Below are 19,777 nucleotides of genomic sequence, written 5' to 3'. Positions count from 1 at the left end.
TGAATGCTATCTCTTTGTCTTAGATCTTCTGAAGATCATCTTCTAAATCTATGTGCTTCTAAACAGACCTTGATAAACTTACAGAACTTTGCAAACATTCCCACTAGGGACCATCCAACACTGTTTCCAACAGCACTTGAAGAAACTTCACCAAAAAACATCAGAAGGAAGAAACAAAAGAAAACTAGTCCAACTTCATGAGCACTCAACCCCTTCAGTGTACTTAACAATCCTATGAAAAAAGTTTAAACAAAACAAGTTATAAAAATGCTTTTCATCAATATTTATTAACTATAACTACTGAAATGGAAAACATTCTTAACATTTTAGCAGGCAGTTTGAACACAATTATTGTCTGACTCTCAGATTTCAGAAAACAATTACATAATAGGAAATAGTATTTTAACATGACCAATTGTAATAGAGGTTGACATGGCTCTGGGCCAGAGCACTATGCAACTCAACTCCAGAGGGCCAGATCCATATAAAGGAACACATGACATTTGGATTCCTACATCCAAAATACTGTTTTGAAATCTCTTAATCTAAATAACATATGTATTTCAGTTTCCCAAATTTCACCTTAAGCCCCACCACACATAGCCAGAGCTCCCTCCAGACGGGAAAGAATGGCTTGGTACTCACTTCATCCCAGACCCTAAGCAGGATCCTGAAACGAGGTATTCTCCTGACTGTCCTCTGCATGGCATAAATCCAAGTGTTTTTGACAGCTGGTAGCCACTGATTATTACGTATGTCCAGAGAATTTGGCATAGCCCACTTTTAACAGTATCAGGATATTCCAATCCCAAGTTTCACTCTCTCCTCTGCTACAGGTGATTATCATCCCTCTCTCTCCTTCACTGCACTGTAAATGAGTCATAAAGCTAGGGGTACAGGTAATAACTATTCTTTTTGTTGAGAGTTTTTAATTCCCAGCTGGGGCACCGACTGCAGAGTGACAAGACCAGTCCTAGCTCCAGACTCTGCTGAAAGAGCCATTCAGCTATTTTATAGAAAGCCTGCTTCATGTGAAATACACAAACTAGGCCAGAAAACTCAGTTTTGAATGGACTTTAGATTAATCACGCTAATTAAGAGAAAACAGAAGTCATTTAAAATGGCAGTACATTGAATTCATCTTGAGAGTTCATTTCTTACACTGTAGGAGGCATTCTTTACAGATAAGGATATAACATCTATACGGTGGACACCATAACGAAGAATTAGCACTCACTGATTTCGGCCTCCATGTAGAGAAGAAAAACAGAATCAACTGTAGAGTTAAAGTTTCACGGCAGCTTCATTTATAACAAATGTAGTAATGTACATACATTTGTTTGTGTACACCTGCATGTTATTATATTTATTTTTACAGCTACATTCAATAGACTGTTTAGGATCTTACCAAGAAAAATTTATTTTGGTTCCTTTGGTTTAAAATTTCAGTTAAAAATTTGTCCCATGCCTGTATCAAGTATATCCAGATTCTTATTAGAGCAAGCACAAATCAACTCATATTCTAATGGTGCCATCTGTCATATTTTTTTTTGTAATCTTCTGCCAATACAGCAGAAGACCAAATGAAATAAAATTTGAACATGAGGTTTTACTTACCCTGCCACAAGAAATAATGTTCAAGGTGGCAAAGACAGATCTGTTTGATAATTATGTATTTTCTGCTAAATTGTTCCATATGCTTAGAATATTTGGGATTTAGCCAGGAAGAAAAAAAAAAAGTACTTCTGGTAGTTGACCAGTTCCTCCCCAAAAAGACTCTGAAACAGTCTATCGACAATTTCATTTTGTTGCCTCCATCTGCTTTATCACACTTTTAAACTATTATCAGTGACTATTATGCATAGATTCCTTTTACAAATGTGATTAATGAAAAAGCATTTTCATATATAATAATCCAGTATAAGAAGATAATTATTTATAGTCTCTGTTTAATCAGCTACTAGGAACTCAGTTTTAATCTCATATTTATAATTTGAGATACTCCCTTGTGTTCTAAAAATTAATCCATCAAATTTGGTTTTGATAAAGCACAATGACAAACTAGGATTAGTTTTGATCTGTTAGTAAGGGAAATACTTAGATGACAGAATACAAGACAATACTGAGTAAGGATCAGGAATTCAGACAGTGAATGTAAATAATAGAAACGCTACTCTCTGCACTCCAGGCCTTTGTTCAGTAAGATTACAAACTCATCAAGACTGTTTTAATTAGTGTTTGCAAAATACATCATATTGCTATTATGAAATATGTTGTAGAAATTAGTGCCTGTTGATTCTGAGCCCAGTAAATATTGCAGCCGCACATTATCACCTTATCACCTTGATTTTACAGTACTAATAAAAGTGACATGAGATTTTTCTGAAAAAGTTGTAGCTACTTTCATTAGTGACTCTCATATCACCATAGCTGTAACACCACTTCCAAATAAAAATTAAAGAATAAATTTTATCCTTGCAGTTAATACATCAAGTAAACTTATAAAAGGAAATAGTAAATGTTCTCCTTTTTTCCAGTAACAATGACAATTTTCAGAGTTTGGTAACATTCATGTCTAAATAAATTTGGGACATAATTTAATGATTTGCTGCAATGCCATGTTTACTTCCAACTCTAAGGGTTTTTGGCTTGCTTTTTAACATACAAATTCTTTTCACATGTTCCAATTGTCCATACGACATTGTCTTTCTTAAAATAGAAATAACTTGTATCTCAAAGGAATAGATTTTATAATTCCAATTTTCACTGCTATTGTAGAATACTATACTACAGAGCAAGAATAAGTCTCAGAAATACACTTGGAATTACAGCCTAATAAAACTCTGAAAGCGATGACAGTTAAGCCTCATCTATCTGCACTGCAAAATCAGTATAGAAGGTCAAATTACCGTCACTCTTGGACCAAACACAAGTACTAAGAAGGAAACAAACGCAATGGCCCAAAGAACTAAAGGGTTTGATTTATGAGGATAGATAGCTCTTCAACACCCCCCTCCCCAGCTGCCTTTCCCATCTTGCTCCTGGAAGTTACTAGCCCTTCAGCTGGGGTAGCTTTAGCTGGGTACATATATGCCTTTAAGCTGCGATAGTTTATAGCACAAGGTGCTCATGTAGAACAAAAAAAGTAGCACTTACTGAATATTCCGCATAGTAAAAAGCTGCAACTCAGACATCTACAGCCACCTATGTTCAGCTATTTCTGCAAAGTTCAACTGCCAAAGCAAGCTAGAACACTAAATAAAGCTGCGTAGAACATAGTTAGCAACGTCAATTGTAACCCCTCAATTTTGCAAGCCTCTTCTGTGTACGTTAAATGACATTGCAAATGTCTTGGTCAAATACTAAATATCCCTGAATTCAACATTAAATTTATCAGAGAGTGGAAGTGACTACTACTACTGCTACTTCGTTTTCCCTATAAATGTTAACATTCCTTGAACAACTCTGTTCTTTGCCTTCTGGGATGCACACATTTTTCAATTAAAAAAAAAAAGCTATAAAAAAGCTATGCAGCTATGCAAGCCGTCTGCCAGAAGGAAGTAGTAATGTTTGTTACTTTACCAATAACAGACAAATGAAAATGAATCTGTATTGACCTTAGTTTTGTGGTATAAATGTGTATAAACTACGTATTCAGTTGAAAAGAATTTATTTCATCCTACAAAAAGCGTGACTTCTGACTGCTCCCTCAGGTACGTTGTTCAAGAGCATATGCGAAAAGAAATTTGAAAAGCATATTTCTGATGATGGCTTAACTAATGTGCATAGAGGAATGTGGTGATCTGTACAAAGCTAGAACAACCAAAACAACAGGTGAGATGCACACAAAGCACATCCAGAACCTCTGAGAGGGAACTGATCTTGTTCAGTCGCACAAAAGAAAGACACTAAATTATCAGACATTCTTTCTTCAGGAAAGCTTTGGTTTCTAATGCAGATTATATATATATATATATATATATGTATATATACACACACACATATATGTATGTATGTATGTATTAATTGCTATGAACTCTCCTAGCCTACTTTTACCTTTAGCAACAAAAAGCATCAAATACGTTTTTCTACTATTTGCATATGTAAGGCTACGAAAACTGCCGATATCTGCCTCTCTCCTAAAACATAACACTATTTAGCTGGCATAAATTAAGGGTGAATTATAATAAATCAAAGAGTTCAATAACGTATTTCTTAAGAATCAAAAAAGAACTATGAGTGTTTAGTCTAGTAAGTACTGTAGTAATTTACAGCTTTATGCTTTTATGTACCAAATGGCATTTCCATCCTTAGATCCTAGTGCCAGAAAGTCTACTATTCCATTCCCAACATTTAGGAGTAATAGGCCAAGTATGTATATATAAATATATAGCTGCCAGATTTGTAGAACAAATTCAAGTGACAAAGTATTTTATGTCCAACCTGTTCCTGCAAGCAATTTCACCCTGCAAGCAATGTAGCAAAAGCTTCTACTATAAACAATTCATTCTGCTTATAAAACAAAAATTCGAGTATAGGGACTGCATCTGATTACAATTATTGTTGTTACAGGGCAAAAACTACAAAAACAAACAGCTTTAAAAAATTATTTTTATTATTTATATGTCAGTTCCATTTATTTTTGCATGTAATTTTACTCTATAGAACCTTTTAGTGGGGTGACACTTCATCTTTAAATCCAATTTATTAAAAAAATACTCAACCCAGTATCACATTTTTGAGAGGAGATACCACTATTTACTGTCAGAGAAGTATATGGAAAAAGTGTAATACTGTAGCAATTTTATATTGAAATTTTTTGCACCTGTTGACCTTGCAAGATTCAAGATTCATTTCTGAATTACTGGAAATTATGAAAGTATAGTTTAAGTGTAAAACTTATGACTATTATTCATATCTCGAGAGGAAAGAGGTCAGTTTGTGGCCTTAATATACACCTAAATATAGGAAAAATTCCATAATAAGGAATTTAATTTGCTGGGTTGATTTCTGATAGAAAGGACCACTTAATGAAAAGTCATTACAGTTTTCAGTGCTTTGGTTACTACGATGATTACAATGATGAAATAAGAAATAAAAAGCCATTAAACTATAGAACAATAGGCTCCCTAGATATATTACAGATGCTGCCAAATGGTCTACACCCTTGGTTAAGCATTAAGCTTCTAATTAATGGAGATGTAATCCTCCTGTATCAAGGTAATGCGGAAAGGTGATGGTAATGCTGAAAGCGATAATTTTGATTGCTTGTCTTCCCAGAGAAACATCTACATATCTACAGCTTTGAAGTACACCTTCAAACATTTACTGGCATAATTTGCATTTTAAGTCTCTCAAATTCAGCATTTTAATTCTTGAGGATTCACAACAATACACCCTACTAGCTTCTTCCATTAAAAAAGAATAGAAATGAGAGAATCTGGTCATGACATACAAAGTCAGTAGACACCTCTATACAAAGTAGAAGGAAACCATGCCATGAGAAGATCATGAAACCCTAGAAGCAGCATATAAGAATTACAAAGCCGCAGAGACACTGCTCTTAGGAGACCTTATGAGGCAAGCAAGGAGACTAATCACGGTGCTCTCTCGCTCTCTCTCTTTCTCTATTTTTTAATATTTCTTACACTAAGAAAACCCCTAAGCAGAGGCCTGGCTCTATGCAACTGCTTAGACCACCAATTTTCTTCTTAGGTTTTCTTAAAGAAAGTTTTACATGGTTGGATAGGTACTACTGACTTGCAGCTAAAATAAGACCAAACTGTAAGAAAGGAATTCTGCCAAATAAGTCTTTGATTATTAAACACAATTGTGGCTAATTTCCAAAAACAAATTATGTTAGAAAACTGTGAAATATAGCTAAGTATTCTCCCTGCTATAGTTGAAATCCCAAGCAGGTCATGAAGTACAGTAGTAATATGCATAGCTGTGCAAAAATATAGAGCTTAAGACAATTCCTCCAAAATTCTCATGAACCTTCCATTTAGTTTAATATGGTTTTAATTAAAGCTTATTTCAACATGGCTGTGAGTATGAAGTTGACTAATGCAAGCAAAGATTCTTCAGAATACTCAAAAGATACCTCAAGTATGAAAATATTTATATACAATGTAAATTCCCATGTTTTATTTTCATCCTGAAAGGAATGTGACCCACGTTAAGAAAGATAGCAACTGTAGACTTGGGTGCCTTTGCAAAATTAGAAGGAAGACAGATACTTTCCCAAATGGCTTCACACAGATAAGATCCCATAAAGTTTCAAGTAGTGCAGGATTCTGCACAGCACTGGAAAATTATGCAAAGACCATTTCCACTGAGTCAGGTTTAAAGCAAAATGTTTTCTGAACAATTAGAAGAACTAACTACATTTATTTTGAAACTATCTAACAATGTACCCTTTGAATCTGCCCCTTTCCACCTGGTATAGATTTCCCTCCCTTCTCATTTTCATTTACAATCCTCAGTCAGGTGAGTGCTTTCTGAGAAAATACAAAGTAATAAATCTCCTTTTGCATAAATGCTCATTAGGAGGTAAGAGGCAAAATTCAGCATGGTTATATTCCTTCCTAGGACACTAAGGAGCTTAAACAGGGAAACTAAGGTAAAAGGCTAAAAATGAGGGAAGTTCTCAGCTGTTTATCCCCCAGCCAGTCCCAATGTCTAGCCATAGAGTTGCCAACAGTCAGCAGTATCAGATCTTTCAGAGAAGGCACAAAACCTCTGACATCAGATAACCTATCCCCACTTTTACACCTCAGAGAGATCTCTCTCAATTAAAAGACAGAGTAAAATATATCTATAGAATATAATAGCACTCCTAAAAACCTGTCTACGTACGTAGCTGTAACTGAGACCAATTGAGCCATGCTGTTCCAGAGAGTTGTATTTCACAGTATGAGCCACTCCTCAGCACTGCTACTTGAACTGGTAAATGCTAATAGAAGTAAAAGGCATGGAGTAGAAAAACAGCTATGTTACCTCATATTATACAAGTTCTTTGTTGGACTCCTCTGTTTCAAAGAATTCAGAGGAATTCCAGTCTTTTAGAAAAACTACAAGATTCCTTCAACACTGTTGCATAAATAACAGGTAGTGCCTCAAGTAATACCATTTTTAAACACTTGCCTGCTCAAGTGCTTCCTCTTCTGTCATTAGTATCTGCTAATACTTTCTTCTCTTTAAATTAAAAAAGGCAGGTATAAAGCTCACAACACTTTTGTGATAATGTTAGTAATGCAAATTTTCCCTTAAAACTGGTTTTCCTATATAGCTCGTAATAGTTATTACAGTATTCCACCATTCCAACTTTTTCCAGGCTTCCTTACTGCTTAATATAATACATTCTTCTTTATTAGCCTATGTTTTTAAACTTCTCATTTGTATACACAGTTATCATAACTTTCTCTCTTTTAGCAGATATTTGTCTTATTTCATTCTAAATGCAAGCATCCTAACAATATTGTAAAAAATGTCCTCCACTTTCATCCAGTCTTGGCTCTAGTTCAGTTGTTCACAGACTGTATATTAATGGAAAAACATCTGCTAAAGAGGTCAATAATAAAACAATTGATCCTCTTCCTGCATTCATCACTTCTTGAAACTGTCTCAACTTTTAATTCTGAACATGCCCTAAATCACACTTTATGAGCAGACAGATCAGTTCCATTTGATGGAGGGTCATCTAGCTGCACATACAGGCTTCCTCTCCCCAAAGTTTTTCTTTTTTCTTTAAAATCAAAGATTTTTCTTGTATTCAGAATATATCCTTTACTTGGCCTCTGCAGTGAAACGAGTGAGGTTTTTTTCTCCCTAAAGCTTGAGTACTTCCACTGCTGTGAGTGCTTTCAATTAAGCAAGCAGAAGTTGAGTGTCTGAGAAGGAAACCACTTTGCTTAACATAGTTCTCAGAAGTCCAGACAGTTAGCCACAATCTTTTAACAGTTTCTAGATTAGTGTTTCTTTCTATATCACCAATACAAAACATTAAAACAACAACAGAAAGGCCATAACATAACAAAATGTAATGAAACTGCCTAACAACCTTTTCTTCTGAAAAAAGTTTAAGAAAAGCAAATATCTAATTTTCTTGAGTTCTGAAGTCAGTTAAATATTGAAGTGCTGCTTTTAAAACACTTTCAATAAATGAAATTGGAAAATGAGTTCCGTTAAAACTTTCATAATTGAGTTCAAGTATACAATTCATACCAGACAAGCCATAAGCTTGAAAAGGCATTATAGTGATAAAGCCACTAAAAATGAACACCAGCATGAACATCAACAGTTTAATGCCTAAGCTCCTCTTGTCTGCTTTTTCTCTCCACTCCCACAAATATACAAACTCTTGGCCAAATCCCACTCCTGACATCACAGCTGTTAGTCTCTATAAAATTGACCACTACCAAAGAGTAAAGTCATATTGACAACTACAGAAAAATTATGACCAAAAGTAATGATTTGTTTTCCCCTCCATCACATTTTTAGAACTGCATTTTCAATATCTTGCATAATATTCTACTCCTCCACTTAAAGTACAGAAATGAGATATAAATTGAGAGTTTATCAAGTCAGTCTTCCTTATTTTACATGACAAATGATGTTAATCAACCCTGCTGGCTTATATAGAAATGCCCACCGTGCCTTTAAAACAAAAGGCTTTACAAAACACAAGTTGCAGAATAATTGATTTATTTTCCATAGAAAAATCACACCATATAAGAGTCAATGTTTCTTTTAGAAGCACTGACAGTAACTGTGATATTTGTAAACACAGTTGAAGTTAGGACATCTTACTCTTCCAGGTTTTAAAACAATGTAGCAACTCTAATGGTACTTTAGCCCTGATACTCACACAGAAGAGCTGAAGCACATTCTTATGCTCCTCTCCCCCTTTTCTTTTTTTTTTTTAAATAAAGGGTAAGTGTGGAATGTTTATGCAGTTGTCTCTCGTAAAAGGGAGACATATCTTCATTTGCCAAAGCGGTATTTAACACACTGCTATGTTTTCTTAAGGAGATAGAAAAAACAATATCTGACCTGCGTGGGTTTTTTCTTAAGTGGTTCTGACTGAGTGATGCTAAGCTTAGTTCACAGTGTGCTAATTAGTCACCCCAGAAACACCACACTAAGTCAACGTGTGCCTACCTCCAAAAATAAGAGTTCAAATTTGCCTTTGGAAGACTTAGTCTTAGGTCATACAAATGCTTGCACTACCTAAAGCAGATGTTCCCAGACTGTAGCATGCAAGCTACTTCCAAGTTATCTTATGCATGGTAGGCCTCTGTAGCCACAGCTCACAAGCTGCAAAATCAGAAGCTGCTGCAATCATTACCCAGGAAAAACATCCCATTAAAGCTGACAAGCACGTGTGTGCTTCCGGCGCAGAGCACTTCCATGCAGGGCACATACCTGGGGCTCCAGTTTGGGAGAACAGAGGGGCATAGGAACGTGAGACCAAAAAGATTTATAAGGGAGTTGAAAGGCAAGAAGCAGTAAGAAGGTAACTACGTTAGGATACCACAAAAACATAGAAGCAGAAATAAATTATTACAGTTGTTGTTCAAGGAAGTCATTGGTACCTATATGCTCTCTGGCAATTTCTGAACTTCCAATATAACATTAGTAAATCTTTTCAACTAAAAGTAGAGTAAATGACAGCTAGGAGCAGTGGTGTACGTGTATAGAAACAACCCTGAAGGATGACTATACACAAAATTTCTATTAACCAGTAGAACAGTAATTAGTGTGCAGCACTTCTATTTATTTTTTTAAACACATACAGAATGAACTTAGCTTTTTATTTTATCTTTTTGCATTTACTTTAAAACAGAAAATTAAATCTCAGAAATCATGCAGTTCCTCAAACTCATCAACTCTCACTTGAGCTTTGAAGCTTAACAACCACATACCAAACTGTATACTGCTTGTGGTTTTCAAGATTTAAAGGCAATGAAATCTTGTTCCATAACTGTCACAGTCACGTGCTGAATCACCCAAACCACTTCCCGGTACACCCACATTTCTTCTGAGGTATTCAGCATTTAATCGTCTGGGTACATCTTCCTCAGTTCAGATGTCTCAGATCAGACAGACGAAGAGAGGAAGAGAAGGAGGGAAGTAAGGAGAGCTCTTGAAGAGACTTGCTAACTTATTTGGGGTGAGGAAAAGAGTCACAGAAAAGGAGACGATTCACCCCTTTAGGGAGTGAAATTGATCATAAGTTGAGCCTAGATTCAGTCACCTGCCTACTATGTTTTATGTATTGCATATCTAGTTTTAAAAATGGAAAGTTTTTTTAGATCATTTATTTTTCCATACTTTAGAACCATGCAAAGTGTCTATATGCTAAAGCTATTCAGATTTTCTATTTAGTTTAAAAGTTATCCTCCATTTGTTATGTTTTTAATTTGGCACTTTCAAGTAGAAAATGGCAGTTAATACCACAGATATTTTAAAGTTAAATGGCTAGTTCTGAAACAAACCGTTAAATTCTTGGAAATTTATAGACACATCATCCTCCCTAGCCCCCCCTAAGAAATTCACCCCCCCCCCCCAAAAAAAAGACACACCATTCCCCCCATCTTCCCCTAAAATTCAAAACCTCCCAAAAAGATATATCACCCCTTCCCCCCAAAAAACCCAAACCTCCCAAAAGTCTTCCAGAAATAACTGTTCTCAGTTTTGTATATCAACAGTCACTTTTATTACAAGGTCTAGGAACTTAAAGATGGATTTCAGTTAAACATTAAGCACCAGGTCCAAGTTTGAGAGAAGAATTCTGTACTGAAACCATCTGAAGCTTTTAAAAAAGGCAATAAAATAACTGTGAACTGTAAAGGGAATTTGAAAAATCACCTTTTTTTCCCCCTCTATTGAATATGGAAACAATGCCTTAAACTTCGGCTTCACTCAATTGATGGCTCAATGGAAACATGATAGGCCTTTTGGCTGGTGAATTTCTGTATGCTTTCAGCTGAAGAAAGAAAAGTGTCAATTGCATTTCATGTCATAGAATGAAACAGGACAGTTTAATTACTGTACCAGAAATGTATGTTTTCCCACAATAGCATTAAAAAATGGTGTGGGAAAGAGTTTGGAAGGTTTATACAACGCCATTCAAATCCAACCCTTGTTTTATAAGGATATTAACAATTAAGGAATTTCTAGGAGATATCTCTTACAGATTGAGGGAGGAAAAAATCAATATATTCCAGAAAAAAAAAAAAAGTTGCTTTTCTATGCAAACTCAGAACTTTTCAGCAGTAAAGGCCAGACTGAACAAGTTAACAAAAGAGTTTTCTGAATCTTTGATAAAGCAGTACATGGGAATCAAGCGGACTTTTGGAGATCTGCTTCCCTCCTGCCTGAGATCATCTTCTTTCCACTTGGGATAGGGGACTCATTTCCATCTTATGTGTTAAGACCCACTGACCCTCTTAAAGCTATGTACATATTTTCAATCTGTAAGATGTCCTCTCTTGTCCTTTACAGAGATCTCTAGTCACTCTCTACACTTCATAAACACTCTTTAGGTTCGGTCTCTAGTCTATCAGAGGGAGGGAGAAGTAGACAGGACTGCTCAGGAGATCCAGAGGAATGCTCTGCAGAACAGTCTGCCTGTTTCCAGTACTGCCAGAGGCAGCAAACACACCCACAGCTCTTGCTGGAAGGTGTTACAACAGTAGCCACTAACCAACATACCACTTCATCTGCTACCAGAGAAGCAGAAGACTAAATAGCAAATATGAATGGGCTGATGCAGGAAGAAAAGCTAATTCTCAACTCCTACAATTAAAATGGGCTTACACCGGACTGAGCCAGTTATCTCAGGAATGTAATGGTTGAGGTTAGAAAGGGACTTTTGGAGGTCATCTGGTATTACCCCTGCTCAAGGCAGGGCCAAGCTAGATTATCTGTTTCCTAATATCCAGTTGGAACTTCCCATGTCGTAACTTGTGCCACTGCTTCTTGTCCTACTGCTGCTCACTTCTGAAAGGAATGAGTCTTCTCTGTATGCTCCTGTTTAGTAGTTAAAAAAAGCAACAAGATCTCCACTTGGCCCTCTCTTGTAAAGGCTGAACAAACCCAGATTTCTCAGCATTTTCTCATGTGGTCTTTCACTTTATTTCCATAACCACACTGATGGCTCTCCACTGGACTTGCTTCACTTAATTTATCTTACACTTGAAAGCCCAAAACTGGACACAGTGCTCTGATGTAGTCCCAAATACCAATGGGGAAAAATACTTCTTTGGACCTGCCGACTACACTCTTGCTAATACAGCCCAGGGAACATTGCTCACATATGCTTAAAAGCTGCTTTCTAGCTAGTCAGTCCTAAATGCATACCACTACATGGGGCAATTCCCATGATGCAGGGCTCTGCATTTGCCTTTGCTGAAATTCATCTAACTTCTCCAGTCTGCTAAGGTGTCTCTGAAAAGCAACCCTGCTCTCCAGCACATCAACCACTCCCCTGCATTTAATACCATCCATGAACTTGCTGAGGAAACAGTCTGTCCCACAGTCCAGGCCGCTGTATTGACCCTGGTATTAAACCCTGAGGGATACAACAAGTAACAGGCCACCAGACAGACTGCTGATCATGACCCTTTGAGCAAGTCCTGCAAGTTTCTTCCCTTTTCTTCCCCTCCCAGAGTCCAACTATCCAAACCATAACTCACCAGTTTGCTATAAGAAAATAATGAGATACTCTGTTGATGGCCTTACTGAAGGCAAGAAAAACCATACCCACTGCTCCCATTGTCCACAGAATCACGCATCCATCACAGAAGGCAATCATGTTGGTTAGACATGACTTGCCCTTAGTTCAGATTGACTAGAACAGCATTTTTATAGGATAAAAGCTGAGGAAAAGCTTCTTCACTTGACTAAATCATTAGTCAATTCAAAAGAGTATATCCATATTACAAGAAATACTGTGGGATTCAGGATAGCTGACCCTCCTAAACACAGAAGGTAATTGCAAGTGCTCCAGGAGAGGGCCCACAGTCAGCTAATGGAGTTTGAAACTTCACGAGGTTAGCAAAGTAAAGGTGGACACTTCAGAAACACAGTTTGATGCATTGCTGAAAATTCTTCCAGGACTCAAACTCTCAAACTCCGCTGATGTTGAATATCCTACAGAAGGCCATAATCATTGCATTCTGCTTCCAAATTATGATGGGTTGCCCAAATAGGGGCATTTCTTTTTCTTCCCCTTCAGTCAACATAGCTTAAATGACAAATAAGTTATCCAAGTAGCATACTGACCAGGAAACTGTATTTGCACTTTTATCCTTTTTAAAGATCAGCTACAAAACAAAGTTGCATATATTATGCTCTCCTTGTCCACAAAGTTTCCCATTAAATAGGTCAAGAAAGAATAATAACAGAAGCTTTAGTTATCAGTGTGCACTAGCATGATACCAGATGCATTTCAACATCTTAATGTGATCAAGCCCTTGGCCTCAGGTAGGATACTGCTTACAGCAGCATACAGAGCATGACGGTGTCAAAATAAAATTAAAAGCAACTGTGAGAAGAGTAAGAAAGATAGACTGGAATTGTTTGTTTAGATTTTTTTTTTAATCATTTGCTGATAAAAGTACACAGAATAACATAGTATAGCAAGTAGCAGACTGGGAGCTGCCATTATCTTTTCCTCCAAACACAAAAAAATACTTAAATCAAGACGTGTGGCATATTCAAAATCATTAAAGATATCATCCTTCATTTTGTAACTCAAATGTAGACACCAAAAGGCAAAAAATGAATTCACTAAGCTTGAATATTTCAGTTTGAAGAAAAGTAAAGTGTTTATACCTTCAGAATACTTTGTGCTGGCCCACAGAAACTGGCATTGTTGCACTGAAGAAGGGATGATGGAGTCTCATGGGGGTAGTCAGCTGATTTGACCAGAAAAAAAATATAGACTTGCTTCAGTAAATTCCTGCTTTATGTATATCTTTTAGTTTATTAGAAGTACATTATGATGCCACACAAAGTATGTAATACCAACCAATTAAGACACATGGGTTGAATTTCAAGAGCCTATTATTCAGTGGAGGGGGGGGGGGAAAGTATCTCTCTTTGCTCATTTAAAAACAGAGTTTAGCGTGCATCACTGACAGCAACTAATTCCTATTTGCGTGTCCCTTTTAATGTCCACAACCAGTAAACAGCAAAATTACATTACCTTAAAGCAGTTTCAGATAACACTGTTCTGGTTCTTACAGTCTACTTCATTTAAATTTCTGGAATAACTACTCTAAGTTTCATCATTAACTTAATGCCTTGTTAAAACATACAGCTTTGACTGTCTACCACTGCACTGAAATCCTGGACTCGCACAAGTTTTGCCCCAGGAAACAGTTGCCAATACATCATGTCAAACTCTAAAGAGCACTTTACTTTTTTGGATTCTCTTAAAAACAAGTTATAAATTAGCCCATAACACCATAAACAAGCTCTGCAAACTAGAATTAACTTCTAGTTATCTGGTTAGTGTTCCCAAATGATTCACAAAGCAATTACTCTTTAACCAGTACTGCTTTATCATGGCATTTACAAAGCAGAAACTGTTTTAACAGAGCTAGATTTTTTGTTTACATAGGAAAAATAAACCATGTTATAACTAGCTAGAACTGTAAACATCTAGAGAGCTCAATCATACAAGCAAGTCTTAATTCCTTATCAGAATACAGATAAAGTCAAACAGGAAAAGCTAGAGCATTTCTGATACCAACAAGCACACACAGGAGGAAAACCGCTGAGTCATAAAGGCACACACAGCATCAAAAAAAAGGGCCATTTCAGCATTTACAGAGTATTCGTACACATTTTTACAAAGCATTCACACTCAAGTTTTAGATTACCAGGACATATTTTTAAGATTGTAGTCAAGCAAACTATATTTGTACAAATTTGCATGGGTGAATTATAAATTCCACAGAAGAGACACTGAAATCCTGATGCCACCTTCCAACTACAACTTTCTACTCCAACTGTCTTTGGGGGAGGGATCACCAGATACTGTGGTTTGTATAACAAAAACAACAAGGACCAACCTCTTATTTTCAGGTGCTGCAGTGCAGCAATAGAAATGTCAAAGATCACAAGATTTGGAATAAATAGTGTCAGAAAAGAAGTATTTCCTGAGGTCAGTCTTTTTATATTCCTACCCATTCTGGTTTTAAGTATCATACTAAGCATAACAATGTCAATTCCAGGAGTACTTATACAGTTAACTTTACGTTCTGCTCTGGCTAATGAGACTATTCATGGCAGTAGGTACCCAGAGCAAAGCCCAGAACAGTACACTTGAAATTACGTATATATCTGTACCAACAAGTGCTACAGAAAAAAAAAAACAAAAACAAAATACTATTCATTCTGGGACTATTTTTTAAAGAAACATTGCAATAGATAGATAGCTTTGTGGCATATAGTTCCTACATTCATTTTCCATATGCTTTTGATTAAGTAATACACATAGAAGAGGTAACCTTTTTATTTCTCTTCCTTGTGAAGGGAGTTCTAACAATGATTAACATTACTACTGAGAAAATACAATGTAACAATCCAGGAAAAGAAATCCTGAAGAATACATGAACTATCAGTATTTGCACCTAATTTCTCCTCTTCAGCCTACACATATATTGACATATTAAGATCTTATCTTCTGATATGCAGAGAGATCAAATTTTAGATGCATGTTTGGGGTTTATTAAATCAAAGTCATGGAAATCTGTATGGGTATAGCGCTACCTAGTACTGTGGGTGAGAAGGAAGTCATACACCTCGTGACATGGCACGGAGTAAAGTGCTGATCAAGCCAAGAATCAGAATACAATGCAAATATACACATTTTGAGATTTAAGGTGATGTCGAGCTACATGGCTCTAATCACCATTTTTGAAGATCAAAACATAGAACTTCAAAGCCTAAGCGTTCTGTTACATATTTTACAGATCAACCACAAATGCTCAGTAGGAATGTCAAAAACAGACTCAAAAACAGCAGCATGGAATAACAAGTAGAGATTAGAAAATAACATTGATTGTGAGACTGGAGAGTGTGATACTGAAATAACTATACAATTCCAAGGCCCACACTTTGGAATGATTTTGGAGGGGGGTGGAAGGTGAGAGACAATACAAAAAAACTTGATTCCACCCCTCCCCCCCAAACAGTCTAATAAGACTGAAAACAGCTCACTCAAAAAGTGACATTGATGACACATGGTAAAAACACTGAATACTGAAATGCTCTCTAATCGGGCACAGAAAAGCATAACCACTAAGGCTGGAAACCAAACAAAACAGAAGTCTGCATAACTGTTTAACAGAAGCATATAATAGCTAGAAGAACCACTAAGAGATGTGATGGATTCTTCATTTAACTTTTTTACATAAAAATCAGGTGTTGCTCAGAGTCTCTCAAACTTTGGGGTGTTTTCTCCTTTGGGAGTGAAAAAAAAAAGGGTTCAAAAGGGACCATGTATCAAACAACACTCATCAGAGCTATAAGAAACTGCTGGCAACAGTGAATTCCTACAGGGTATCAACATAAACACTTACAAGTAGTAATCACAGCTAGATTCCACTTATCTGTTCTGGAGAGGGTTAGCTTTTCCTAACTTGGGAGTCAGAAGTGTCTACGTATACAGTAGGGAAAAACGGGAAAAGAGAAAATGAAAGGAAAGGTGCACTTTCAAAAAATATATGAGGAAAGCTGCATTACACAAACAAGCCACGTAAATATAACTGCCTGAGATAAAAGCAAGTAGATCTGTTGTATTATACTTGTCTTAATCGATTCTTTCATAATTGAGGATTTCTGTTTCAGAAACAGACTGAACACTTGGCAATATCAGTTGTCTATCAGCCAGGCTACACCAGCTACACAGCCATTCTCACTGTGACAGAATAGATCCTTTGTCTCTCACTTTCTTTGCACATCTTTCCCTCTCTGTGCTTTGTCTTAGGATGTACTCTTCAGAGCAGAAACCACATGCAGTATGTTCTCCAAAATATGCAGTACGATAGAACAGCAGGCATCACAGGAAAAATACATTATATGAAAGATGTTTTATGTGATGACAATGGGTGCATTTCAAATTTAAGTCATGTTATGCCAAGGAATGTGTGTTAGTTATATCACAAAATAAAATTAGGCAATGCAAACTTACTGGAAGAAAAGCCTTAATTATTTTGTTATTGCTGTGCTTGCCAGAATCACTTGCATAAAACATAAGAAACTAATTTTGAACAGAAACTTTCTTCTGTAATTGCAGAATACTGTCCAGCAAGCAAGGGAGAGGGGGAAAAAAAAAAGAACACACACACACACACTAGAAACCACAGGAATTCTTAGCAAAAAGGATGAAAGAATAATTAATAAGTAACATGTTAAATTTTGTTTCTAGTATATTGATACACATAGTACTTCAGTTTCTGTCTTTAATATACCTTAAAAAAGTAAATTAACAGTGCCCCAACATGTAGAAAATAGTGATCAGTCATACTTACTCTACTTCTATCACTATTCATCCTTGTAACTCATTCAAAAGCTTAGGAAAACTCATTTTAAGTGGTGTTTCTTACTGCAGTAATGTATTTAAATGGTTATCAATTGATCCTGTAAGGACAAAAGCTAAAAGCAAAAAGGCTTTTTCATTTTGTATGCACTGTGAACATAGGCTATGCCTAAATGATCATCCAGTTGTGCTCTAGACGCTGAACTCGCACTGACCTGCCCACACACAAGGAAGTGTCCCATATTCTACTTCTCTATATTTTTCACTATTGAATGCACACATGCATTGGCACTTATCATCAAAACAGGATGAAATAATGCCAGGACAACTTATAAAGCCATTACTGTCCTTCAGCAGACACCTGCCTGATTTACCCTAGTCTCTTACAAACTTAACTGCACAAAGTAAATCCTTCCCCAGTGATTTAAGCTAACCTGCTTGACTCTGAGGACTGCTAATCTATTTCAGTATAGGCAAGTATTACATCATAGCTGAAAAGTAGTAATACCATTAAATAGATTCTCAGCTGTGACTCACTGTGCAAAAAATTTAACTATATGACGAAATAAACTTAAGACACTATTAAAAGCCACCACTGACTTTTTTTTCTTGACTATAAATCTTTAAGTTCAAAGTCTGGTAAGCACAAGAGTATACCAGAGTACTTGATGCATGGATACAGAAAGTCTGCCGATACTCATGCTGACTTAAGACTAACCTAAACACACAAGCAGCTACAGTGTCATTGAACTAGTGTATCTAAATGAGCAGTGATCCAGAAGAACTATTCAATAGCAGCCACTTTTATATATAAAGTGATTATTATATTAACAACAAAGTATAATGACCTAAAGCAACAGCTGAGCAAAATATAATCATCCCCACAGAAAAAAAAGATTTTTAAATATCATAGAAAAGAAAAGAGTATACTTGTTTGCTAAACTCAAATAAGGTATGGGTGCAGAGTTCTATTGAATCTTAATCTTAAGACTGCAGAATAACTCATACTGCTTTACCTCTAGAGACGATTCTTTATCATCTTAAAGACTAGGGGGTAAGAGGTGGGAACACAAGTAAAATCTCCCTTTTATACTATACTTAGCTTTTAAAGTAACAACTGTAAGTTTTTTAGACAGCTAAGTGAGGTACATCTATTCAAATTGATATAACTTCTATTTGCGATGTCACTTACAAAATAGTTCTTTTTTTCAGACTTCCGCCTTCAGAAAACAGACATCCACTCTGGATTATTTAAACTTGGAAAAATGCAAGTGTTTTCTTTGAAAAAATATCTATTGTTACAGCAAAAACTTGGGTTTCCTTTCAAACAAGATCATATGATTACACGTTTATATTTTACTTTCCGCAGGAATTTACACACCCCCCATTTGCATCCTGTTATTCATTTAGCGTTTCCCTTTACTTCAGCATGCTGTGTTAATAACGTGGACCTACTGGGTCAGTCTAGGCACTCAAGGTGACAATCGAAATGCTCATTCCTGCATTTCACAGATTTATTCTACATGCATATAGAGTATATTATTTAACTATACAAAACATTCTATCGAAAGGTAGCTCTATAAGAGGCAGTGTACAGATCGATTGTGATACTCTGTATTAAACCAGCTATTGCTCTTTATTATGTATGTTAAAACACTTACTTCTCCTTTGGTGTGTCAGTTTCCACTGAAACAGATTTCATACTGTGTTAATTAAGTAATTAGAAGTGTTAAAGATGATCTTCCTATTTTCAACACTGTACCTGTACTCAAGCTATAAAAACATGGATATAAGTTTATGCACATTACCAAATTGAAGCCACTTGTCGCCATAAGTGAGGAGAAATGCTTTGTAGTCCTCCAGGAAAAAGTGAAACTATCTGAGGCAGTTAGTCCTATCACCACCCATGCTACTGAGATGCTATGAAGAGGCCAAAACATTAAACTGGTAGCTGGTGAGGATGAAGGTTATTATAATGTCCAAACAGTTCCGTTGGAAAAAACCTTAAAATTTAATATTAACTTCCCTCTAAATAAGATTCCTTAATATCTGCAGCTGATCAATATAATTCCATCTTCATTAAAACATTGTAAAACTTCACTGACTGATTAAAAAAAAAAAAATGACACCTATTTGAATACAACCTTCCTGTTTTATTCCAGTACTAAAAGGACCAATTTTCCCCTTTGAAGGAACTGGCATGAAGCCAATCACCTATTT

General features: G+C 36.1%; 1 protein-coding gene across 1 annotated transcript in view; it reads right to left on the bottom strand.

Annotated features, from left to right (window-relative positions):
- Positions 1–19,777, bottom strand: part of AHR (aryl hydrocarbon receptor) — a 68,721-nt gene that overhangs the window by 39,519 nt on the left and 9,425 nt on the right. The gene's annotated exons all lie outside the window — the stretch shown is intronic.

Source organism: Rhea pennata, chromosome 2 (assembly GCF_028389875.1).
Source record: "Rhea pennata isolate bPtePen1 chromosome 2, bPtePen1.pri, whole genome shotgun sequence".
Classification (NCBI taxonomy): domain Eukaryota; kingdom Metazoa; phylum Chordata; class Aves; order Rheiformes; family Rheidae; genus Rhea; species Rhea pennata.
The sequence above is the reverse complement of the archived record's forward strand: the minus strand, read 5'-3'. Positions and strand labels throughout refer to the sequence as shown.